This window comes from Haliaeetus albicilla, chromosome 12 (assembly GCF_947461875.1).
Source record: "Haliaeetus albicilla chromosome 12, bHalAlb1.1, whole genome shotgun sequence".
Taxonomy (NCBI): Eukaryota; Metazoa; Chordata; class Aves; order Accipitriformes; family Accipitridae; genus Haliaeetus; species Haliaeetus albicilla.
This window is the reverse complement of record NC_091494.1, coordinates 19,374,910-19,401,684: the sequence shown is the minus strand read 5'-3', so window position 1 is coordinate 19,401,684 and position 26,775 is coordinate 19,374,910. Positions and strand designations below refer to the sequence as shown.

The 26,775-nt window shown below is 42.9% G+C and overlaps 1 protein-coding gene across 5 annotated transcripts in view; it reads left to right on the top strand.

Annotated features, from left to right (window-relative positions):
* Positions 1-7,181: 7,181 nt before the first annotated feature.
* ZFAND6 (zinc finger AN1-type containing 6) overlaps positions 7,182-26,775 on the top strand; it is a 38,954-nt gene continuing 19,360 nt past the window's right edge. Inside the window, exons 1-3 of one of the 5 annotated variants that reach the window (XM_069798426.1) lie at positions 7,182-7,289; positions 9,038-9,080; positions 10,226-10,319. The gene's annotated coding sequence lies outside the window, so the exon portion shown is untranslated. Of the gene's footprint in view, positions 7,290-7,965; positions 8,181-9,037; positions 9,081-10,225; positions 10,320-14,528; positions 14,624-26,775 lie in introns of those variants that run through there. The other 4 variants (XM_069798427.1, XM_069798429.1, XM_069798430.1 and 1 more) reach the window with 4 other exon arrangements.

The window sequence follows — 26,775 nt, the reverse complement described above, 5'->3', positions numbered from 1 at the left end:
TGTGAAGAGTAGAGAGGGAGAAAGATGAAGAGGGGAAAGGATCATGGGGAAGAAAGGAGGAATCGGAAACCTCTGAAGTTCCAAGTCAACTGTTGTGCATTAAGAAACATTAGCTGAGCCATTTACAGCAGGATCACAAATGTGCCTGTGCATGCGATATTAAGACAAAACCTCTCTTCAACCATAGACCTGTCAATGATGCAAATCCTCAACCTTGTTCTGTGTGTACTTTTGCTCAGGAAGTCCACCAGGCTGGTAAATTACTAGTATGTGTTTTTAATCTCTCCTGTACAGTGCATGAGATGTTCTAGGGAATTGAGCACCAGACTTTCTTCAGATTAAATGAAATTAAACCGTATGTGAGATGGACCAGGTCTGGTTTTGTAAAATGTAGCAGGGATGGGGTGGGAATGAGGATGGACAGGCCTCTGCTGTTCCCTGATTCTCTACATCATTGTGGTCCTCACATATGCATAGGAGTTGCTCACATGTGATGGTACCCAAGGGATTTCCGTCTATTACAGGAGAACAGGAACACGATAGCTCTCTTTCTCTGGCCCTTCCTTCTGCCTGTGTAGAGAGTGCAGGGAGCGTGGTCTGTAACCTATGTTCACTAGCAATGCCCTGGGAAACTGCCAGCACAGAGATGAGAGATGGATAGACTCTGTCCCTCCTGATGCAATACAACAATGCGTAAAGTACACTTCAGAAAAGCAGTAAGGCTGTGTCATATTTCTGGCTAGGAAGACTTTGGGATTTCTACGATTGCTTTAGGATCCTTGAATGAAAGGTACTACCCAAAAGCAAACATAGCTATCAATCTTCCAATAGGCTTCTTTCCTAAGGTAGAATACCAGGACAGCAGTCATCCCATTTCAGCTCGATGTCCCCTGCCAAAGTTTATGAGAGAGGTCAAAGCTGATCGTGACAAAATATTTGGATATTATGGGACAAAAATATGTGCTCTAGGTATATTAAAAGTCTCAGCTCCAAATTTCCTAAAGAAAGCATACAGAATCTCAAATGCATTATGAACATCTGTGAAGCTATAGAGATGTCCTGTTTTATTACTTTCTCCAGTAAAACATTTTATTGTTTTTTAAATCCACCAAAATCTGATGACATTTTGACAGAGAAGATTAATTGTCTCACTTAAGGAAACAGTGATCAGATCTGCTTTGCTGTAAAACTTTTTATTGACTGCAAATTTCAAGTCATTCCAGTATCCAAGACTGCTTTAGAAAAAGACTTCAGGCATTATGATTTTACAAGACGTGAATAACTGCTTGGAGATTTTTGCAAAACAAATGTCTTGCTTCTAAGCAATCAAAGCGACGTTTTAGCTTCTCTAATGAGGTAGTTCCCTCAAGGAGCTGGAGAATACTGACACCAGATATTCCCTCTGTTGTTGCAGCAGATTTCTGTGGCATTGACAAATAGCCTATCTGAAACAGCAAGGTCAGATGGACAGTAACAGAACAAACAAGAGCGTCAAACCCGTAGTACTCTGGTGCTCTCAGCATTCCTAAGCAGGCAGGTAGATGGATGAACAGACATTTTTGTCATTTGGAACATTTGTATCTAGATCCTTGACAGACGCTTGGAGCACACTGTTTGCTTTCTAGACACAAGGATGTGCCCAGGCACCAAGATTATTTACACAGAACAGCCCTCTCAATCCAAGAATCCAGCGGCACAGTATGAGCCAAGAGCTCTGCTACATGCAGTAGAGGCAACAGAAAGTTGCAAAAGCAAAAATTGGCCCAGAGCACCCTCAGGGATGCACTAAATTCTGCTGGCTTTTAAAGGCCTTGGAAGGAACGCTGCTATTAAGGGATCACCAAGCAGTGCTGCCCTGATGCTCCCCTTAAATTGCAAGGACTAGAGCAGAGTCAGATAGGGTGAGATTTCTTGTGTGCATGGTGACTTTCCAGTGGCCGAAGGAATATTGCTGTCCTGTTAGAGCATCTCTGGCCCCTTTATATGCACAATTTAGCACCTGGTCGCCACAGCAGTTAGTAGCCTCTGGGCTTTCTGTACAGTGACCTATTTGTGCAAGGGTTTATGCAAGCACAGTATATGGATACTTTAATGTTAGAGAATTTAGGACTCCAGACTTTAAGGAGTAATTAATACTAAAACCCTGCTTCTACAGTAGGGTGAAAAGCAAGCGTATACAGAGGCTGATGTGTTAAGATGCTACTGTTATGGGTAGGATGGAGGGGCACAGAGGGGCTCTCAGTGAGACTGGAGTTGGCTGTGTTGATGACTAGACGTGCATAGTGTGAGCCACTCCTTTCCTGAAAGACTTTACTATCTACGTAGACAAAGCAGATGCAGAAGAAGAAAAAGCACACAGGTACAAAATAATGTCTTTGCCTAAAGTTACTCATCGGCCAACAATGGCACACTGTTCTCCCGAATACCAGGCCATGCTCAATGAACTATTTAACACGGATATTAAAAGCTTAAGTAGGGAGTTGTTAAGGCTTTAAAAGGCCCCAGCCCAGATTTCTAAACACGGCTATCTAGAAGGAAGCGCCCAGATTTGTAACCATGTGGCAAAACAGTCTGCCTCATTTCGAAGGATACTGAGCAGCCCAGTAGCTCCGACTAGAACCAGACTGGAGCTCTGCTCTGTGGAGGACCTCCATCCTACGTTGCTCCCCGCTCCAGAAAGACACCGAGCGGCTAGTTTGCTCTCAGGTTCTTTTTGCATCTCCGAAAGTATCCATGAGCTGCTGGCTCTGAAGCAGGTGCCATCACTCTGGGCAGGGTAGCACTGACCTGGCTCCACTCACTGCTCGGATGCTTTCGGGCAGCAGTGGGCATTGTCTGACGTGCTCTGCCTGGCACCCCGCTTACCTGTTTTTACAGTTTTGATCCATTCATTCTCAACCTTTTTCTGTGTTTTTACCTGTTGTCCTTGGTGATCACTCAGCTTTCCCCAGATCTCCCAGCCCTTGAAAGGCAGAAAAATGTTAATTATTTTTGGAGATGGAATCATGTCTCTGCCTAGGAAACCAGTGTACAGAAAATAAAAGCAGAGTATTGAACTTTTTGTACATTACGAGGCTTTTTTTATTCTGACCACTTTCACAACAGACTTGGTGAGTAAGACTCCAGAATGCCATACATAAATGCCAAGAAATGGGATTTTCATTTGTGCATTTTTTTGATAAGAAATAGTCCCAGGGTTGTTTTGGAAAATGAATGCTGAAAGCTGGAAATCCTAATGGTGATTAGTGTTTTTTCATTTCCATATGTGCATCTTTCTTGCAAATTATGTAGCATCGGCACAGCAAATATCCTTTATGTAATTTAAAAGTGAAATGTGTCATGAAGCATGCTGTTAGTTCTTGATGGTAACATCATATAACCAGAAGCATGAGGGAATCTGGGGCCAATTTCTGCTCTTGGCTAAAATCCTACAACCCCCTTGAAGTCAGTGGCATTCTGGGCTCGCAAATACAAGCAGAATTTGCAGATTCTACAGATCTCTGAATGTGAGCATTGCAATAGAGAGCTGGTATTGCTGCTCTCGAAAGGCCACTGCCAAATGACTGCTGGGCCCAATTTCCAGTAGGTCTGGGTAGCTGAAACTCCAGCCCGTCCTGTTAAGATAAGACATAGAACAGAGGTCAAAGTGGCTGTAAAAAAAAAATCCAGTGAGATTCAGAATCAAATAAAATAAAATTTAAGACTCAGTTCTTCAAGAACGTCTTGTGCTTATTTCTTTTGGATTTTTATAGGCTATCTCTCAGGAAGTAGGGGCTGATTCTGCTCTCATTAAAGCCTATGGTGAATATCTCAGCAGTCTCAGAGGCTGCATGCTGTGCCCCAAACAACTAGATTAGAAGAACTGAAATGATGTTAGCGCTAAACACCTGATCCAAAGCCCAGTGAAGAAGAGACTTTCTGTTTACCAGCTCTGAAGATAAACCTACCTCAAAATGAATACACTACTAAGATTCCTCAAGTGATTTCTAAAGATTTAGCAAAAGAAAAAAACAAGCTACTATAGCAGAAGCAAACATAAAAGGAACCAAAGAAAAAGGTCCTCTGTGTTAGCAGGTATATTAAATGGATTTGGGAGAAGGGAGTAAAAATTAGAAGAAACTCCTTTCAGAAAATTTGTGCCAATGTTTTCTAAAGAGGTGTATGAACAGATGGACCTTAAAAACATGGAAATAAATTGTGCTGAGATGTCAAGGTGATTGGAACTTTAAAATATGACAGGCAGATCTAAATAATGCAGGTCAAGGAGATTAAACACTGTTTCAGTTGTGACGTTATTTATAAATGAGGAAGTAATGTTCACTGGTTTTTCCATTTCGCCATACATCATCAAATCACTGGCATAGCTGGGAAACCTTTCACCTCCCTCCTGGGTGTTTCAGGTTGTACCAGGATCCCCTACTTAATCGTCTGGAGCTTCTTTTTGACTGCTCTGTTGAAGCAAAATCATGCCTGGTAGAATGAAGTTGCTCTGTGAAGATGAACATCCCATTACCTGTCAAGCTCCGCATGCTTCTGGCTGTCCTATGTCCTGCTGAACAGTTGTGTACTCTTAAAAATCAAAACTATTCCTATCAACTTAAGGTGGATGAATAGCCTCTAACTCCTTTGCAGTGGTCTACAGAAAAGAGTCTTCTGTTTTCATCTGCTGGCTCAGGGTCACTTTTGACTTCCCACGTTCTTTAGCTGACTTCTGACCCTTTCTCAGAGTCAAGGATGCCCTTCTCTGGGTGGTTAAGAGCTTAGTGTAATTTCTCTGATTATGCACTTCCCTCTTTCCTTACCCTACTTGGGTTAAGCAAGGTTTTTTAGCCCATCAGTCTTGAGGTCCTCAAATGAGAAAAATGAATGCTATTTCTTCAATATTATGTCTTCCATTCACAGTGGATCGAGATGTACATTTAATTTTTAACTACATCCTTTATTCTACCCCAAGAATAAGCCTGGCCATCTTGTTTATGAATTTTCTCCCTCAGAGACAGTTTGACTACTAGCTCTTTTTCTGCAGATAACATAAACCTTTGTGTCCCTTATTTCCCAGTTGTTTGCCTCTTTTGAGTTGAGTTCTGAATGCTGCAAGAAATCTTACTCCAGCATTACTGTAACTGAGTTTTCTCATTTTGGCACATCGGAAGACAGACAAGCTTCTTACACAACTTGAGGAAGATCACATCTGAACATCCTGCTGCCCCCCCTTGACATTTGATGCCATAACTTAACATTTGTTCCACCATGTGTTGCTGGTCAGTAACTCCTGGCAGGAAGTGTCCATCTTGTTCACTGTTTGCATTTCCCTTTTTATTCCCAGTGCTGTACTGTCAGCTGTTGTGCTGGTTGCTCACAACTGCAAAAGAATCAGTTGGCCTTTTTCTAAACAGACACTGTGAATATTCCACGCTACTATTCTGCATCTATATTTCTAATGATGAGATGAAACCTGGCACAAAGAAAGCAGTCCAAGATGAACCGAAGGGAATTTAAGGTTTTAAAAAAACGATAAAAAAAAAAAAAGATGATCATGGAGAGGCTTGGAGGCATGTGATCATCACTCCCCACAGCTCCTTATGATTACTGCCAAGACCATGAAAGCGCTCCAAATAATGTTGTGGGGAATGCTGTGATACCCACATGCAATGCAGGTCATCTTCTGTTCATGCAACCTGGCATTTGGAAGACTTCTTGCATCAGCAAAGACAGCCAAGAGTGAATAATCTTTACCAAAATAGCCGTAAAGCTATGTTAGCACTTCCATGCTGGTTGCACCAGCATTTTCTGTTTTTGATCCAAGCTCAGATATTCAAAAAAAAAAAAAAAAAAAAATTAGGGGCCTTCTGCCCATTAAGTGCTTTCGCCAGGTTTACACATCTGCCTGCTCAGCTCACAATGTTGGCGATAGTGAGCTCTTACCAATGGAAGATCTCTGCTAGGACTTTATCTTTGCTGAAATCTTTATGTGTCCTCTTGCAATGCCTTCCTTAGGATAGTCTCAAGTTCCTCTGCTCAAAAAAAGACCCAAATTTTAAAATCTGTTCAGTGTTCCCCTAGGAAATGGAAGCATGTTTTACCCATCCTCAGCTTCTCTGGCTTCCCTTGAGCTTCACAACTGCTCACTTTTTTTTCCTCCTGCAAAACTCTATACAAACTCAGCTCTCCTCCTGGCAGCTCCTCCAGGCTTGGCCTGCTCCTCTCCACTATCCACAGATAAAATTCCTCTTTTATTTGGCTTGTTACATCTCTGTGGATTCCTGTCCTCCCTTCCTATCTGCTTCGAGCTGCCAAGCCACTCATCATCCTTAAATCTCACCTTTAAAACCTTCCTTGGTGGTATAGTTTACAGCTGCCTGTGACATTAGGCAAGACTGTGTATAGCGGGCGTGACGCGAAAATGTTCTGTATAAAAATAAGCCGTGGGGTATTGTCTCAGAGCCCCACAATGAAAAAAAAAACCAACCCCAACCAAAACACCCCACGAAAAGAAAACAGAAACAAGTCAGGTGACGTATTGTAGATAACGAGATTCAGACCCCACAGCTGACTTTTTACAGGGCATGTAAAGCGGGCGGCCGCCGAGGGGGCGGCGGGTGGCGCACACACCTCCACAGAGCCGCCCCGAGACCACCCGGGCGAAACCCGCTCGCTGACAGGAAACCTTTTCTTTCACCTTTGTGAAACACCCACCCTGGGCAGAGGGGGTGGCAGTAGGCAGCTACACAGGATTTTTACAGCAAAATGAATTTATTGGGGGGGGGGGGGGAGAGGAGGGTGGACGACGACGTGCCGAGAAACCGCGCGGTGTGAGGGGGCGATCTCCTCACGGGCTGCCCCAAAACGGCCACCGCAGGCCCCCAACCCCAGACTGAGGGGAGCAGCCCCCCAGCGCCGGCCGGGCCCCCCAGCCCGCCCAACTTGCCCGGTGCCGGCCGCCGCTGCCCGCTCGCCCCCCCACCGGCCGCTGCCCCGCTCCCACCCCTACGTTCGCCTCAGGCCACTGGCGAGGAGGCGGGGGGGAAACCGGGGACAGGCCGCTGTCCCTTTAAATAGCATTCTGTGGTTCACGTCGCCGCCGTCTCGTTGTAATAATTAGTCGCGGGCCGTAGCACCGCCTCCTGCTGCTCGCGGCCTCCCTTCCTCGGCTCCGCCAATCAGCGCCCGCCCGCGTCACTCCGAGGGCTACGAAACACGGAGAAAGGGAAAAAAAAGTTTGGTGAAGAGCGAGCGGGGCCAGGCGGGGCCGGGCGGGCGGCGGCGGGACGCGGCGGGCCCGGAGGCAGGTGAGGGCAGCGCGGCGAGGGCCGGGCACCGGCGGGCGGCCGGGCGGGCTGGGGGCTGGCGGCCCCTCTCTGCGCCGGGGCAGGTGGGGCGGCGGCCGCCCGCTCGCCCCTGGGTAGCGGCGGGGGGGGGCTGAGGGGACGGTGTCCGTGTGTGTCCCCCCCCGGCCGCTTCTTCCCCCGACCCCCGTAGCCGGCGGGCCCGGGGCTGCGGAGCGGCGGCGGGGCCGGGCCGGGCCCAGGGCCCCGGGGCTCTTTTTCTCCCTTTTTTGGTCGTTCCTTCCTCCTCCCCTCACCCCCCCCCCCCCGCCCGCCGGGCAGCTCCTCGCTGCGTGCGCAGGAGCCATCCCAGGGCAGAGGTGTTTGTACTCGTGTCCTTGGGTGGAAGGGGAGAGGCGGCCGGCCGGCCCGGCGCCCGGCCCCCGCCGCCCGCTCCCCTCCCTCCCCGCCCCCGGAGTTATTTTAGGTGGGGTGGGAGAGGCCGGGGGGGAGAGCCGGCGGTGCGGAGGTGTCGGCCTCCCCGGCCGGCGGGTCTCCCAGCTGCTGGGGGGATCGGACGTGAAGTGGTGGTGGTAGTGGGGGGGGGGGGTGTCCCCCTTCGCCTCTCTGTCGGGGCCTGCCCGCGGGCCGGGGCTGTTGGTGGCTGCCCCTCGGATAAGTTCAGTGCAGCGGTTTTGTCTGGTTTGGGGACAGGAGTATTTAGGAAGCAACGTGCAGTTGGTGTTGCAGCACCCTTCCAATTAAACCAAGGGTTGAAGTCTGCACGGTCTGTCATCCTTTGGCGTTTTGTTGTACAAAAAGTTCTTCTTGTTGCTCTTGTGTTCACCGAGGAGCCCTGCGAAATTTAACCAGACTTACCTCCTTCTAGGCTCTGCAGAAAGCCTGGAGTGATAGGTAAGGGGTGCGAACATCCACTCGTGTTTCCACAGGATGGTAGGATGGGGGAATCTTAAAAAATAAAAAGCGCTAATTATCGTACTGCTAGTAACAACGGCAATGACAATGAAATACAGAAGCTTCCACCAAATGTGCTGATGTAATGTGGAGGCATTTGGCAAAACCAAAGGTAGTTACTTCTCCCCCTGCGTGGACTGACTTAAAGTGCACCGTTGTGTTCTGAAGTCCATTCCCTGGATGTTTGTCCAGGCTTGTCTTATAATAGATGTCATTGCATAAGAGTTACAGGGAGTAAAGAGCATACTGAGTTTCTTTCAGTCTTCTAAGGATCTATACTTGCATCTTAACTGTGCCAAACTGTCTGTGTACACTGAAGAGAGAAGGGCACAGCTTCGTGAGCTGCCCTATGAACTTTGGGGGGGGCGGGGGGAGAAGAAACTATTCTCTTCCTCCTTCTGCTTCCAAGCAAATGACTTTGTCTGATGTCATCTTAAATAATTTCTTTCACAGAGTGCTAATCCTCTTCTGAACTGTGGATGATGGTAACTCAACAATTGAGGAAGCAAATATGCCAATTCCTTCCTTAGTCTCTTTCCTGTCTCTCCTTTAACTTATATAGCTTTGATCTTTGAATTCTGCCTCATTTGTTTATCTATCTGGTGCTGAGGTACCTATACCTGTTCTTTATATTATCACCTAACCTAGAGCAAGGGGACTGGCTCTTTTCTGATCTGTCATATATTTGTTCAGGCAAAAGTAAGTGTGTTTTAGGAGGATTTTTGTTCCTTATGATACTGGATATCAAAGTCTGTGACATATCAGTGGCATAATTCCTTGTGTTTACTACTTTCCAGATAGAGGAGAAGAAATTCTTCACTGCTGAAGAAGCTATCTCCTGTATGTATTTCATAGGATACCTCTTAAAATATTTTTTTGTCTTGCAAAACTATGAATCATGTTAAAATAATAACAGATTAAAATAAATTTACTTCTTGACTAATGATGAATTTATGGCAAAAATGCACAGCTTTGTATGTTACATAATATGCTTTTAAGAGTGATCTAAGAATGTTAAGTTTACATTTCAACTTCTGGTTACTTTATGGTCTCAGATGGCACATTCAAAACCTTATACAAATAGCTTGAAAGAGATAGTGGCAGGTTATCGGAAGCAGAGTAGCATTAACACAAACTACTGAAAAGTTGCTATGGTTACAGATAAAGGTAATCCCTGTTTCTGTGAAAGTGTGTCCTTTTGTAACAGCTATATTAATCAGTCTGATTTCTGAGAGAATTGTAAGTATAAAAACTTCTGGCTCCATTTTCTTGGCAGCTAATAGCTATGCAGCTATTTTTATTTATTTTTTAATACTGAATGGGCTATGACTTGCATTCAAGATACTTGATTTAAGCTACAAAGAGTATTATAGATTACATATAAATGTACTTGGAGCATGCTGAATTCAATGGAAACTGTAGTATACTTATTTCTTTTCACCCAAGAGATCTCTGATGTCAAGGAAAAGTCTTCTAAAATGTCTAGATCCTTTCTCAAGGACTCTGACTGAAGTGAGTGATGTGGCCATCTATCACTGGAGGCCTCGCTGGTGCAGCTGTACAAGATATAATTCCGTGTCCTGAATTAAAAAAAACAAGTACCCCCCCCCCCCCCCCCCCCAAAAAAAAAAAGAAACCAAAACCCCAACAACACCCCCTGCCACCTCCAAACCAACATGGCAACTGCTGAGAGTGGGTGAGACCTGTTACAGGTGTGCAGCTTTATAGGTCAGGAGATAACAGGGGAGACAGGGAGTGATTCTCTTAATGGCTTATTCCCTACACAGAAGGAAGCAGTTGGAATTTAACATGTGGATGAACTTCAATAAGTTCTCAGGGTAGCTAAGCTTTGGGTGGTTTGAGATGGCTGCTAAAACTTACAAGGGAATGTGTTTCTGTCTGGTACATCTGTACTGCTGTCCAGACAACTCACCAGTCCTGTGAAGACCCAGTATTTACCACATGCACCTCTTTGTTGTTTCCAGATTTGATTATTGCTGTGCACTAGTACATCTTGGATTGAAAGCAGCAAGAGAAATCTCAAAAGTTCTTCAAGATTACTGAAATCTCATCAGTCTGGTATGTTGTTCTCTCTAGGCTCCTGGAATAGCAAGTTGAATTCTTTATATGTGAGGGCCTCCATAGTTACTCCTAAGGATAATGAAGTTTCTAGGATCTTGACTTTTCATCAGCAACTTCATTCTTGGGAAGTAATACGCTACTAAGAACTATGGAACTATGTATCGCTGGGGTTGTATAGAAGATTGGTTTTGGTAGTGGTGTTTGTAGCAGGACAATGAACCTGTGCTCCAGAACCTTCAGTCAACATACACTCTGAACTTGTTTTCATCTTGCTTATCCAGCCTGGAAATTCCAGGTACTTTTGCAGACTTTTAAAACTAAAGTCAGGTTGGAAAGGAGCTATTGCTAATTGACTTTCTAGAGACTGCACGCTGATGTACTGAAGAATGCATAAGAATATGAAAAGGAATGTTTTTCATCACACAGAGAATTTTTTCCCTCCTGTCCTTATGTAGACATGATCCTCATGAAGTTTATGCTGTTTAGGTGTGATAAAAAGTGATTACTAATGTCTCAAAATAATTTCTCAAATTTCTGAAATTTGTTCCAAAGTTCTGAACTTCCTATAGTAATGTGCTTTTGAAATTAATATATTTCCAAAAATATCTTATACGGCAAGTTTTTGAGAATTATTGTGTATAAACAGGATTGCAGCATCTGAGGGTCTGAAGGGAATGGGGAAGCTAAATACTATTTTTAAAGCTGTCTAATAATAAAAAAGCTAAAAGTCAGCGCTATAATCGCTTAAAAACAATAAATAAAAAATTCAGCACATGCTGTAGTGCTGACATAATTGACAAGCAGAGGGTAAAGTCCTTTGCTACAATGCAAGTTCAGTATGGGTATGCAGCAGTTCAGTTGCTTTGCTACTTATTAACGTGTACAGAATCCAGGAGGTATAATGTATTCAAGACTGTGAAAAACAGGTGCAAAATTGTGAAGAAAGCTCTTGATTCGCACTGATCTGTTGGGAACTGGACAGCAAGTAACCATCTCTTCATCTAATCCCTGAACAGCCATCACATGTAGCTTTTGATCGCTACTATTCTGGTCTCTGTTTGAACTGGTGACTTAAAGATGAAAGGCTCTGTTCTTGATCTCTTGAGCTGTCGAGTCCTCCAAACTTGCTGTCTTCTGTATGTGTAAGATTACAGAACAAATAGCCTTTTAGCTGTTCCATGATTACAATAGCCAAATGAGTCAGGTGCTCTCTCTTGTTACTGTCCTCAGTGCAAAGTTCAGTGGCAGCAAACTCAATCTTTTTTACACTGCTGTCAAAGCTTCCCTGCTTAATGTACTTGCAGCTGCAGTCTGCTTTTTCATTTTTTCTGCATTGCTACAGAAACTGTAAGAGTAGCAAAGGCATAACTTCAGCCTGGACCTTAAAATGGTGCCTCTGCATTTTCTCTAAAATGTATGTGTGTTTACAGGGAAAATAGGTGGCTTATGTGCAGAAACTGAGCTTGTAAATTAGGCTTTTTAATGTCTAGTTTCACTAGGTCTCCTTCAGCATGGGATAATAACTTGAGTAGCAAATTTTTTATGTCCGGATTCCCAACATCTAGATACAGATGTGTTTACCCGTGATTTCTAGTCCAGTGAGGGAGGGTGAACTGTGAACCACGACATTTGGATACCCCGTTTCACAGATTTTTGGGGGGATCTTTCCTTCTGTGAGGATAGCAAGTTACTTTTGGGGCATTCTTAGTGTGATAGTTTTGCGTTGTGTGGGGTTTTTGGTTTTAAATGAGGTGAGGTAAGCAAATCTAGGAGGTCAGTGCTGAATGGAGGAGAATCTGCTTTGCCATTCCTCTTATGCTCTGTGTAGGCCACGCTTTTGCTTATCAGAAGCTGACCAAGCTTCTGCCAGATCAGTGACTCGGAGGCAGATGGAAGGGTCTGATGAGCACCAGAGCTGGGCTGAGGGAGTCAGCCAGACTGCATGACTGGGAGGGGAAAGGTGGGGAGAAGAAGGGATGAAACTTCTCCGTTGTAGTGATAAGGAGCTGCTAGTTGCCCATGTAACAGGAGTGTGAGCTGAAGCGTGGGATGTTTGGCAATAAAAGTTATTTTTCATTGCTGTTGCAGTTGTGAGGTGGCTAGACTTCTGTAGTAGCATATAGAGCTGGAGAGTTTTGGGGTAATGTGTTTGGTTTGTTTTCTTTTTTCTTGCCTTTTGAAAGCACCCAAAACCTGACTTTAGGGTTGTCATGTCCTCTTCTAGCACCAGGCAGTTTGGTTGATAAGATTTGTGACTTCTGCTCTTGTTTTTATGGGCGTAAAGCTAATATGCTCTAAACTGAAGCTTTCCAAGATTGGTTACTGAGATACTTGGAGGACAATTTACTGGCATGTTTTACTTGCATGAACTATGTTCTTGGTTTTGATTGCTTAGATAACGTTTGGTCAAAAAAAAGTGTCATGGAAGTATGGCCTCACAGTTATACTCAGGGGACCTGATTAACTTCTAGCAGTACTGACTTTTGTGGGGCACTGAATTCAGGTGCAAGGGTTAAGGTCTGGTTCTTTCAGCTTATATTTTAGGTTCTGTAGGGGAAGTTATGTAAATCTTGTTAATTCCGTTCTTGTAGTGTTTCATACTTACTAACTTACAACTGTATGAATTGCTGCTTTCCAGTCCTATTTGGATTTGTAGTGTGATAGATTGCTCTAAAATAGAAGATAACACAAAATGTGCTATTTGACCGTTTTAGAGGAACTAGATGTCCTTCCTGAAGGTGTTTTTTATGGCCTTTTAATGTATATATCACAGCTCAAGGGAATACTTAGCTGTAAATATTTTCCTGATGTTGGGTGGTATTTGCAGTAAAGCAGTATGCTAAACTGTCTCGGACTTGATTAATCTGCATTAGGGAAGTTAAAACAGATACCCATTTTGGGGTACAGGTGGTCAGTGAAGCTAGGGAAGGGAGGTTGCTCCAGTGCTGGCTAGAGGAAAAGGTGGCAAGAACCAGAAACAAGGAGGAGTTTTTCCTCTCTGCCCCTGCGCAGTACAAAACTGACCCAAATGTGCTTACGTTGACAGGTGCTTTATCTTCCTCTAGCTTAATATTTTTAGTTGTTATACACTAAACATGTGGAAACCTTTTGTGTAAGGCAGCCTTGCTAACCAGGTAAGTCTTGCATTAACTATGACGATAACTTTGTGGGTGCAGGAGGGAACGCAGACCATGTTCTGGCTCTTCCCTGTGTTGCTTGTTTGGAATGGGGCAAGGTTTTTTCTCAAACAAGTTTCCTATCTGCACTTGTGAAATATTTATTAGACCCTGTTTTGTTTCTCCTCTTCTTGCACGTTCCAGGCTTTTTACTTGATAGGTGGGTAGGGAACCGCATCAGTGTTTGCACTGAGGAAAAAGAAACACTTTTAATCCGAACGACAGGTTTTTGTCGAGTGTTAAGAGGAGCTGTGCTGTGAGAAACGCTGTTGATTGTCAGAACGTGAACAACATCTTGCAAATTCGCCCAGTCAAGTGAAGCCTGAATAAGCGCAAAAAGTTGCTGGCAGAAGCCATGGTACCTTGTGAGATGGAGACGGGCACTTCCTGCGGAGTCCTTCTGCTGACTCATGCTTCAGATGGGGAGAAGAGTCTTTGGCACTGGCGACCCAGCGCATTTTCCGCCGGGGTGACTGGTTTAGATGGTGTGCCCGGCTTCCCGGGCTAACTCCAGTCCCTCTTTAGGCGCGGATGGGCTCAAAACCCCCATCGTCTGATCTTACCCGGCAAGCAGAGCAAGCGGCGGTTGTGTAATCGCGGCGGGAGAAGCGCTCCCAGCCCGCTCGGGTGCCCTCCGCTCTCCTCCAGCCTCAGCCCATCCGGCGGGAGAGCAGGGGGCTGGGCCGGGGTAGGTGCCCCGCCGGGACCGGTGCTGCCAGGAGGCTCGGCGGGAGGCGCAGAGGGGCCGCCGGGGGGGGGGGGGGGGGCGGCCGCCCGCTGCCGCTGGCCGGGGCGCTCGCCGGAGCTCGCTCGGGGCGACGCGTCGCCGGAGGTTGTAGTTTGTCACAGCCGGGAGCGGGGTCCTGTCCCTTTAAGAAGCAGCTCGCCCAGGGTGCTCTAACCTGCCCAGCCTAACCTGCTAGCAAGGAAAAGTTCTTTAAATAATGGATACGGCGCTCCGCCAATCGGGGAGCGCAGCCTGGCTGGCGGGGCGGGGCTGCCTCGCCTCGGCCACTAGGGGCGGAGGAGGCGGGGCTCCGCGTCCAGGCTAGGTTGCGCCGAAGTACAGCTTCAAGTGAAGTTAATCTGGGGTGAAGCAAACAGAAAATTGTGGAGATTTTGTTGGTAGGAATTTTCCGGTTCTAATCGCGTCGTGTGGCGTTATTTCGCCCTCTGGGGCAGTGAAGTTCATGTGCGTGGGGCTTTTTTTCATTGTTTCGTTTTCTAATGATGGCAGAATATTAACATTTATGCAGGGAAGCAGAACAAAAGGGCTCTTTAGACAGGAAATAAGGTGTTGAGAGGCTCAAACTTGACCGAGTTTCTTTTGTCATCTGTTGGCTTGCACCGGGTTTTTTTTTCGTGGAAGGATCGAGTCGTTCCACCTTACCTTTTGGAGAAATGTTAATTCTAAAATAGTGAGGATAATGCTGCTGTTTTGGAGTTACACAATGTTACAGGAAGAGAGCTCGATTTTAACTCTTAACTTCTCTGATTCTGATGAGATTTGAGGTAACTAATTATGACAGCTGCTATGGGATTATTCAGTGATAGCATTTGCTCCAAGTCATTTGTCTTAAATTGTCTTTTGTTGTATCACTGAAGACTGCTGTGCTGTTGTCTGTGCATTTGTTCTTGATGAGATGAATGTCTCGCAGGTCTTTAGCATTTAGAACAAAGATATGTAAAAATTATGTAAAACATTGCAATTTTTCTCTTCTTTTCTTAATCAGTTTTGCAGGGTATCTGGGTCTGTCAGAGCCCTGATTATAAACACAGGCAGGAAAATTGAGTGTTATTGCCCTGTGTTGCAGCTACTACCCTTCCAGGAAAAAAAAAGGGGGGGGGGGGGAGATTTTTTTTTTCTTTGGGATTGGTCAGAATCTCTTTTCAATCCTGTATTGCCTGATGATAGCAGGTGTTTTCTTTTGAGGGAAGATTATTTTCAGTTTCTGTACGAGGTTTATCGTATATGGTATTTTTAGTGACTGTTTCTGCATCTGAAAGGTCTTCAGGAACAGGAAAAGTATGATTTGCCATGGGTGGCTTGGGATAGGGTGAGAGGGAGGAGAGCAGGAAGTGGCGAGTCAGGAAGCAGGGGGTTTCTAATGAGAACGAAGACTTTCTTTTAATTGTCATCCTTTCTGTATCTTTGACAAGTATGTTAGATACATACAGATCAATGCTTTCAGAATGGTGAATACTGTTTTCTTACTTCCCTAAGTATATCCTGTTTTTTATAAAAACACTTGTGTCTATATACAGCTCCTCCTGGGAATTGGAAGGAGATAGTCATGGCCCTAATACTTGTTGAATTGAAGGAGTTTGATGGGTTTTGTATGATTAGTCAAGATGATAAAAGAATGGATGTGAAAATTGAGCAACAATCTTCCACGTGACAGTGGAAAGCGATTACTTAGACCTTTACTAAATGTAAACAAGTGCGATTATTAAAGTATACCTCATTCTTTCAGTTTTACGTTGAGCCATGTTTTCTCCCAAAATGCTATGTATGGATTACTTTATATATGTCAGAGCGTCTTGACGCACTGGCATCTTGCCATGCTTCAGTGGCTTATAGGTCTGAATTACTAATTCACTCTTGCTATCTGTCTTTTTCTGTTTATAGTGTTTTTTAATGTTCTAGATTATTTAAACCCTGGAAATACTACTTTAGAATGAGCAGTGACTATATATGGTCTTTTAGCTGAGAGGTGGGCCAGGTCTTGTGTATCAGGGGAGATATTTAAGACTGGGATATGTAAGTGTTTAAATACCTGGATTTTGATTCATTCCTGAACTTAGAAGTGATGCTAGGCCTCGACTGAGTGGCTAGGTCAGATGTCTGAGGTGAGGGCAGGAAGAATAGTATAGTTTGCTATAATTTCTGTAAACTTACATTGTGACTATGGGTATTAGACTTGCTTAAACAAAAGGAAGCAAACTTAAGTATTTGTGCGCTATTAAATACTGTGTTTAGCCAAAGCCTGGTTTTGCTTAGAACAAGAAAAAAGCTGAATACATGAGGCAATGTGGTTCATATTGCTTGATGACTGAGTAGCCATTCTTGTTGGGTCCCCTCTGCCCTACAACTTAGTTAGGAAAGATGTATTATCTGGGACCAATTTTCCTGATTTATTCGACACAGAAGTGAAATGCTCAACTCTCTCACCACATGTATACAATTCTAATGCAGGCTGTTTGTAGAAAGCAAATCTGCCCTAAAGGATAAACATACCACTTTGCTGGCACAGCTGTACAACTTCTGTATTCAGGCTACAGCAAATGTTTCTTGCCTGCATTCAAAGCCGTCGCTGGCAGGACCCGTGTTGTCCCTGCATGACGATTGGTTGTTCCGGCACTAGTTGTTCATAAAACCTTCTCCTGCACATGCTCCATCTGCAGATCTTAAAACACTGTGAATGTGTTGTGTGCTGTGGGATTTATGTGTCTGCTTCTTGTGCCAGGATGGAATATACATCTCTGATGTGAATAAGAGATTCTTAAAAGTGATTGTAAACCTGTGTACAAAATGCAGGACCAAATTTATCTCCACTGTTTGAGGCAAAGGGGATCTGTGCCCTATGGTCCACCAGCTGCTGGTGGCACTTCCCAGTGTCGTGAAGTGGGTAGCCCACCACGTACTGGGATGGTAACCCCGCACTCTGGTTCTGTTTAATGATACTTAGGGAAGGCTGCACGCCTGCCATGGGATGATCTCTGTAAAACATGCCGGGAGCCTTAGGGAGGGCAGACGTCCATCCTGCAAACAGTGACATGGGCTTCAGATCCCTGCTTGTTGAGTGCCCTCTGCTACACGCAGGGACCTCCTGCTGCTCTTCCCGCAGAGCGGGTCGTGTGAGCAAAGTGGGGGCAAAGTCAACTAGGCTAGCTTAAATTGTTTTAAATTAGTGGCTCAAGCCAACCCAACTGGCTCTTTGCCCTCCTCTTCCTCTCCCTATTTCCCAAGTGGTTTAGTGATCATTTCTGCTAATTGCCGTGTGCCCAAGGCAGAAGGGAGTTGGGAAGAGGAATAATGTCATCTTAGAGAGTTTCAGCTCTATCCCAAAAGGGACATCTGCCCATAGTTTTAGATGTGGGGTTAGGCCTGTTAACTGGTTTGCCTGCAGTTTCTAGGAAAGACGTGGTGAAGGGGTGAGTTTAGGAGCTGTTGATCATTACAGCCCTGCTGTTGCAGGGGAGATTGGTACTGGAGGGACAGCCCTCTCATGCAGATGCAAGGACTCCTCACGGAGATAGTTGGCCTCCTGTGGTGTGGAGCTCAGTCTGGGTGGGGCAGATGATCTGGCCAGTGATGTTTACACTGTAATAAGGTTTTGTGAAAACAAGCAGTTAATTACACATGACCTACAAAGGAATAAAAATAGCTTGGATCTGTTCTTGCTTTAAAATCCATTTAACAGAGGCATGAAAGGTTTGGGATTTTTAAACTTGCTTTTTTTTTTTTTTACCTTTAGAAATATCAGGAACATTAAGTCGTTCTTCCCTGTTCTTGTTGGATGTCTCAGATGTGTCATAAGCTTCTCAGCCCTTAATTGAAGGGGTGGGGTGATATATTTTTAACAGATCCCTTCTTCCAACTGTGTTTACAGGGCTTTTGAGCTAAATAGAGATTAACAAAAGCAAAGCTTTGATAGTGCAAAAATTTTCTCCTCAGTCAAGTTGTGTTTTCTTGCTCATTCTCCAGTTGTGGACAGAAACTGAGGACTTTTTGTTTGAGAAGTAACTTTATTGGCTATTAAATTATGCATTAAGAGATAAACCGAGTGAAATCCTAACTTGATCCATCTTCTCTCCATTTAGATCAACTTAAGACAATCTTTTGAGTATTACTTAGACAAATGAACACTTGTGTTTGAGTATTTCCTAAAAATAGCTCCTTTTTAAGCAGCAGTTTTATTAAACACACAGCTCTTCCTTTAACTTAATGGTTCAGCAATCTTGCAGAAGCTGAAACTGTCTCTGTGCTGAAGACCACCCCTGCTCAGCCATTCTGCACTGTCAGGATGTATTTGTATCACAGGACTTTAACCTTCAGGATATGGTATTTGTCAGTCTGAAACATAATAATCCTGTATCTGGAACTAAACTATAAACAGTGTGGCTGACTTGGCAGGCCCTGGCAACCACCCGAACAGTTTAAGTAGCCCAGGGTTTAAGACAACACTGCAGTGGTGTGTCCTGTGATTCATGATGCTAATGCATTTTTATCTATGTGAAGGATTAGGGAAACAAATATAAACTTAATAATCAAATTGGGGTGGGAGCTTAATACAGTATTTTTGAGAACAGAAGTGAGGTGCTTTCAGCTTGTTTAAACGTTTTGCATTGGATGTGGTTTTTTTTAAAACAAGGACTGAAGTTTTCACCATTAGCTTGAACAAGGCAGGAGGCTAAACAGTTTTACTGTGTGTGCTGTTGAATATAATTGGGTTGATGAAAGCAGAATATTGCATGGGGAAGGCAGGTATTTTCCACTTAAGGTTTTAAATTATATTTGGAGGTGAGAGGCAAGAGAGAGAACCACTGATTCTGCAGGCAAAAATGTAGAATTTCTGTACCTAAATGGGACATATTCATGTCTTTTTATACAAAAGACTATTTTTGAGTTAGATTGTCAGAAGAAAACATTTAACGAGTTGTTGATCATGCTGATTTCGAGGATGAGGTGGTAGGGGAGACGTGAGACTGCAAAGAAGGATAAAATTGTTTCTCCACTACCCCCTGTATGAATTTAAGATGTTTTTCTAAAATCACATATAGAATCAAGGCCTTGATGCAATATAATGTTATCATGTAGCAGAATAGTTTTTGTGCAACAGAATGACCTTGCATTGGAATCTACACCATTATCAAGGTTGGGGCAAAAGAAGTGGCTGTGTTTTTGAGTGTTCAACTGAAACGTTTGGAGATTGTTCTTCCTGCCTAGTTCCTTCAGAATCAGGTAAGAAGCTTACAAGATAGCTTTTGTTGCTGATGCAGGAGAGTTTTCTAAGTGAACTTCACCAGACTTATGTTGGGATTATGCTATCCAAATATCATGCTAGTATGACGTACTTTGTATATTGGTGTTAAGTCCTTGAATAAAGTGATTTTGTAGGTATTAACTAGAATTAGTTATCAAACAAATGTTATTGTCCTGGTGAAAAGTAACTAGAAAAGTAATTATTTCAGTGTTTTATGATATCAAAACCATTTTATTACTAACTTGCAAAAAAGAAAAAAAAAATTGTGGCAATATGGAAGGACTTACCTGGAACATCTTTTAGGGAAGAGACTTTAGAATTGCTCGATAGGATTGTTTTGAATATCAGTGTATTTTCATGGTGTTTGTTTAAAGTATCCTGGGAGAGGAGGAAGGCAGCATTAGTAACAATAGGTCAAGGTAAATGTATTATTAGTTAAATAACAAACAAATTGTTAGCTGAGTGTGACAAACCATGCAGGGGCTGAGTCTAGTGCTGAGATCAAGGAGTATTTGATTTGTTGTGTACTGGCCTGGCTGCTGTGCATTAATTTTTTGCCTTCCTAATAAGTCTAGTCAAACTTGACTTAGTGCTTTGATTGCGATTTAAAACCCCTATGCATAGCAGTGGAGTAATTCACTGGCTTTAAAAAATTTTTTTGGAAAACAACAACAAAAAAATCTAATTTCACACTCTGGTCACTTAGCTGATTGTGTTGCCTTCCTGCATTTGCTTTTGTCTAACTTGGTGTCTGTGAAGCTTTTGACTGTTACCTATGGTCTCACTAACTGCAAGAGTTAGCTTGTTATTCTGCAAAGTCATAACGTGGCTGTGACCCATGGTCTTAAGTTTATACCTAGTCATTCTGTATATAAATAAATCCCTGATTAGTTGCTACTTACTTATCCTTCTATCTTCTACCTCAGATCCCCCACTGCACAATCGGAATGCTTGAAATATCAGTCTGCTCTGTTAAGCAATACCTCTGTCCTTGCTTCAGCTCTGATACCTTAATTTCTCAAACTGTCAAGGTCTGAGATGAAGAATTTATTGAAACGTCTTTGTATGGCCTGATAGCTCTATCTAGTGAACTTGCACAGGGTGGCATATACAGTGTAAAATGCATGTTGCAGTGCTGCTGGCTTAACTTAAGCAGCATCAAGTTAGTTGTTAAAATGGGAAAGTCTTCTTTTGAAACCCAGGGTTATGGGTTAAAATTGGTGATTTTTACTTTAAGGGATACAAATATTCCTCAATGGTAGTGTGGTGGGTTTTGTCTTCAGAAAAGGAGTGTGAGACAGAAGACATTTCTGGGAGACAGTGTCAGGGCATTGGGCTTTTGTTTTTCAAGCCATAGCAAGGATGTGATACTTGTGGAATTAGCCTAGTGCAATGCAGTGGCTGAAGCTGCAGTGCCTGTGAATGCATCTTTAGGCCAAGCTGAAGGGCACTGGTCTTGCTGATCTCCCTCTTGTTTCTGACCTTACACCATAATAAAAGGGAATATATTGTGCTCTTTTTCCAATGTTTCCTGGTAGAAGCCCCGTTGGCTGGTGTTTGTGAATGGAAGGGAACGAATATCATTACAGAAAGCCGCACCTTGCTGCCAGTTGAGGTTCAGTATCTTGTGAGCAGAGTTTGTTCCCTCTTTGTCCATTCTAAAGTGTGACAGAGGCTTTAATAGTCCAAGCAAAGTAATTGGAGAGATCTGGCTTGCATTTTCTATGTTTGTGTGCTTCTTTATATCATGAATTTTCCTTTCTCTATGAAGTGCTGTTGCTCTGTCATGTGTTGATATGTTCTCTGGCAGAATACAATCACTATGGCAAGAGGATAAAAAGAGAAGTCAGATGTACTTAAAGAGTTATTGTTCAAAAGGCTTCTAAAAATGCAAACTTCTGTTTATGTGGCTTGAGGAAAAAGGGGGAATCCCATGGTACTACTTAACAACTTGGCCCTTTTGGATACAAGTCCCTCCCTTAAAGCCATTTATGGCTGTATTTTTCTATGCAGAACTGTAGAAAGAACTCTGTACAAAGGTATCATCGTAATAAATGGGGAGACAGTGGCATCCAGCCATGCTATTTTTAGGCTATTGTGCTCTTAACTTGCTGATGTAAGTGTTTGGGACAGTAAGTGGGGGAGACATTGTACTAGAAATGCATGCTCACATAGCTGAATCTTGTCTGAAAACAGAATGAATAGGAAACTTGGTTATCAGAAAGGCAGTTTACAGAGTGGTACCTGGAGTATTAGTAGGTAAAAAGGATGCCCTGGTGATTAAAACACAATGTTGCAATACAGACTTTCACTCAAAAGCTGTTGGCTGGCTTTCTTGTCAGCTGAGAAACTGAAATATGTGCAGTCTGTTCTGTATGGGCTTAGGAAAGAAGTATAAAAGCCCTTATTTTCTGTTCTGTGGTGGCAGTGGGGAAAAAACACCATTGTTCTCAATCAAGTTTCTTCCAATAATTTTTAAGCTTTTCCTAAACAGCGTAATGACCTCTCCCTCAGAGCAAATGGTGGAGTTTTGGAAACCTTCAGAAAGGAGAGTGTCTCACACTGCAAATTTCTGATCATTCCTTAGTCCCTGTCATGGTTTAACCCCAGCCAGCTACTAAGCACCATGCAGCTGCTCCCTCACTCCTCCCCCCACCCCAGGTGGGATGAGGAGGAGAATCAAAAACAGGTAGAACTTGTGGGTTGAGATAAGAACAGTTTGATAATTGAAATTAAAAAAAAAAAAATGATAATAATTGTAATGAAAAGGAAGAAAATGAGTGAAATATAACCCAAGACAAGTGATGCACAGCGCAATTCCTTACCACCTACTGACTGATGCCCAGCCAGTCCCTGAGCAGTGATCCACCTCTTTCCAACCAACTCCCCTAGTGTGTATACTGAGCATGATGTCCTATGGTATGGAATATTCCTTTGGCCGGTTTGGGTCAGCTCTCCTGGCTGTGTCCCCTCCCAGCTTTTTGTGCCCCTCCAGCCACTAGGAAGAAAATTAACTCTATCCCAGCCAAAACCAGGACAGCCCTGTATCTATTAATCTGACACTATCTTGGATAGTCAGGGCTGACACAAGGCAAGTCTTACTTAATTTTCTCTCTGACCTCTTGGTGATGTGTGCATTTTTCCTTGGCTTTTACTATGAGTGAGGCTATGCCTTAGAGTTCAGTTCTGATACTAACTAGGTAGTTTCACTTTCCTCCTGATGCATTGTTAACCTTGACTCTTTGGGCACAGAGCTGTAGAGCCGCACCATAAACCAGATAGAAGAACCAATCCAAGCTTTTGAAGAATTAAGTCTTCAAGGTAGATATGTTTCTGGCCCAGCAACACTGTGGCAGAAGTATCTAAAGCCCCAAATTACCTGTATCATGAAACCATTGCATTGGTTGCATATAAATACATATTGGATGCATGTATATTGGTTGCACTTAAACATTTATACATTACAGTGTTTCAGGCAGTGTAAGGTGAAGGTTGAGAGGAAACTTAAGGAAAGATGGAAAACTTCATAGTGTGACCAGTTGGTATATTTGTATCTTCAGTGAAACTTGACAGTATATTAAAGTGGTGGATAAATATCAGTTGTCCAGCATGGTGGCTGCTGATCAACTGTATAGTATTTTCCTATGCATTGTGCAGGGTGATAGGTTTTAGTATTTAGACTTCCAGTAACTTGTTTGGATTCATGTAACCTGGCTTCCCCAGTGATTGAAATAATTAAGCAAAAAAACAAAAAAAAAAAACCCCAAACAAAAAAAAAACCAACCCACCCAACAACGAAAACCCCTAGAATAGCATTAGGGTTAAGACAAAGCAGCACCTTTGAGTCCATTGGCTGAATTTATGTGCATTGCAAAAGATGAGGAATGCATACCTCTTCTGCTGAAAACTTGTCCTTAAATACCCACTTTGTTTGGTCAGGCTTCAGCTTTAGGTTGAGTTCCCTGTCAAACCACAGTAAGGGTATTGTATAATTTTGAACACTTAAATTAGGCATAGTGCATAATTCTAAATAGCGCAACACATCATGCATGATAATCACAATGTTCCTGGAAGTTAAGTTGAATTCAAGATGCCCTAGCCAGAAATGATGATGATAGTTTTATTTATTAATAGCTAGGAACCCTGATATTAGAGCAGGACCTCCCTTAGCATTAGGCACATGTAGAACTGTAGCATTATAAGCTAATTAAAATTCTACATAGTGCTGTTTACAAAAACAAATTATAATGTGTTTTGTGCTTACTGTCAGTTCTAGGCAACAGGTGTTTTGTTAACAAGAAGCTGTCTATTTTGGGAACTCGTGTTAAAGCAGCTTTTATCTCTTCTGGGTTTGATATGCTTAAAATAAGTGAAACTTATGCTGTATTGAGAGAAGATTACTTATTCACTGAAGCTCAGAAGACACGATTACTGAATCTATATCTGTACTTTCAGTAATTATATGGGTAATCTCATAAGCATTTGAATCCTTAAAGATTATTTTTCATCAGTTTGTAAACCCAAACCTGTTTTAAAATACTGCATCAAAGATAGTTTATGGAGTTACCCTCCTTCTGCATCCCTTAAACTTTGGTCTGGTATCTTAAGGGAATATAGAGAATTTTAGAATCTCCTGATTCTAATTTTACACAACCTCTGATTTCTGAAATGGCCGACTTCAATATATGATGCCAAAGAACGTGGAATGTAGCCTCGTCTTGTCTGTTTCGGAGTAGCTTTCTTATCTTTTATAGAGCATTTTAAAAGAAGGCATTTCTGTAATATGACAGACTTCAAGTAAACCCTAAATTTCTAGGGCTGTGTAGAAATATGGAGAGCAACTTGAGGAGTCCTGCAGTCTTTGGCTTAGGCACCTCAATGCCAAAGTACAGCTATGAGATAGCACAAACTCCTGAGGAAAGAAAAGGGCTCCTCAAGCTGTATCTGCAACTAGTGCAGCTCGACACTGGTTCAGCTGCACATGATGGAAACTGTGGTTTGTGTGAGTCGACGTAGCAGACTGCTGACAAGCAATTACTGAGATGGTTTGATTTTTCTAATGGGTGTAACTCCTGAATTTTCTCTTGAGCAGAGACGCCAGAGCAAACGCTACCTAAAAGTATGCTCTTTTATTAGTAGTTGCATGTTCTATCACAAGTGTAACTTCATCTAAGGTTTCTGTGGCAGTCTTGTCATAGAGACAGCAGTCTTCCAAAAATGGACCTGCTCAGCCTGTCTGCCTCTAGCCTTAAATCTTGGGTGATCTGCGTAGGCTAAACTGAGTAAGTACAACCTCACGTTTTGGGAGAAAAATGCTTTGGTCTCTCTTCTGGCTTGTGTATGGACATACAGTGCTTTGGGTAGGACAACATGACCAGTGGGGTGGCTGGCCAGTGTCCTCTCTGCATTCCTCAGATATGCCTCTTGGACTTCTCTCGCCATGACTGTCCCAGAGATACCAGTAGAAAAATAGCTCCCTGAAACATGTGACTTGCTCTTTTCTCATATTCACTTTTCTTGGTCTATAATTCACTCAGAAATTGCCTTTACTTTGTACAGAACTATAGTTACTGTGTTGCTCTTGGTGCTTTTAATGTTTAACTAGTTATCTTTATTGAAGGTCCCTGTTGTGTCTTGCTGTAAACAAGTGTGTTGAGCTCCACGGGTTATTTGCTGTTTTTTCTCTTGAACCCAAGAAGTGACTTTGGTGCATGTGGGTTTTGTTTTGTTTTTTCACTTGCATTCAGGTTGACCTCTCCAAAAAGGCAGCTTTGTCAGCTTAGATTTTCTGATAGTCGTCACTGACGAGACAGAAACTTAGAACATGCTAGTGGTGCTCTTTCTGAAAGCATCTCTGTACTTCTCTGGGCTGGATTAACTGGGGTTGCCTGCAAATGTATTGTGCTGCTGGGGGATAAGAAGTAAAGAAGAGGCTATTAAGTTTTCTAAGTCAGAGGAAAAAAATATGTTTCTTTGAATTTCACAAAGTTTGGATACTGTCATATGCAAGGGTCTAATTCTAGTGGTGCTGCAATGTTAGTCTTGAACTAAGAAGTCAGACGTATGTGTTTAAATGTACTTACAGTGATAATCCTTGGCATCTTGACTTGTATTTTGCTGCTTTGGGCTCAAGTTGAAATACATGATAAATAGGAGGAAAATTCTCGAAGGCTTTATACAGAGTGCTGCAGCAGTTACCAGATGCTCCAGCATAAAGTAGTGGTCATTCCCACAAAAGCCCCACCGTCATGTAGTGAAAGCCAGTAGCTCTGTGTGGCAGCTTTCTGGAATTACAACACTTTCATGAAAAACTCCTTTTGTCTGTACTCTGCCTCTTTGAAATCCCATGTAAACAAAATGTGATTCTTCCTACTAGTGAATAAAATGTCCTGTTGCCTTGCTTGTTATTTTTTTAGGATTAATCTTCAGTAGAGTAGTGAACTTCATGGAATTGCCCCTTTATTTGGTATGGTGACTATACTAAAAATTTTGGAAATTAAAAAAGAAAAACATGCTTATACTTCTGGTTTTAGTTTGTACGCTTGAAGCAGTCACTGCAGGTAATTTGATGTGTTTGTATGAGGTGAATGAGAGTTTCTGAGGGACCCTGTTTTACAGCAGTTAATCTTTGGTTCTAGTAATCCATACTTTGCAAGGGTTGAGCGTGGCCACAAGTAGTAATTACAGTTTCAAAGTAACATCTATTAATAGAGTATGCAGACAAGCATAGAAAGCTGAATCCTTATTATCAGTGATCTTCTTGATACCAATATAGAATCTGTGTGTCTTTGTTCTTGCCTAGTAAGAGTGAAGAGGTTGTGGTGAAATGTTCTCTTGTTCCTCATGTAACCTTGAGTACAAGAGCAGACAGCTGTAGTTGGCAGTATACATGCTTTAACACTAGAGGCTTTGTCTATACCAAGTGTTCCTGGGTTGTATAATGATGTAACATTGGTAGTATGATATTCTGGCTCAGATTAGTTGTGAAATTTGCTAATGTTCCTTCCCTTCCTAAGACCTGAAGTCTCTGTTTTCTCTCCATCTGCCACTTCTGAGATTGCACTTTATTTCATATGTGTGGCTCTTTTTTCCACCAGTGTGTTTATTTCACAGTCTTTCTGCCATCTTAAATCTGGGATTTACACTGTACAGGGAATGTAGCTTTCTTGAGGGTCCAAATTTTATTTATATATTTATTCTTGTACTGAGGGATTTAAACCCGCTGACTACTTAGAATTAGAAGTGAAGAAAAGACTTCTGCAACTCTTTCTTTTTGTAAAGTTTCTGCTA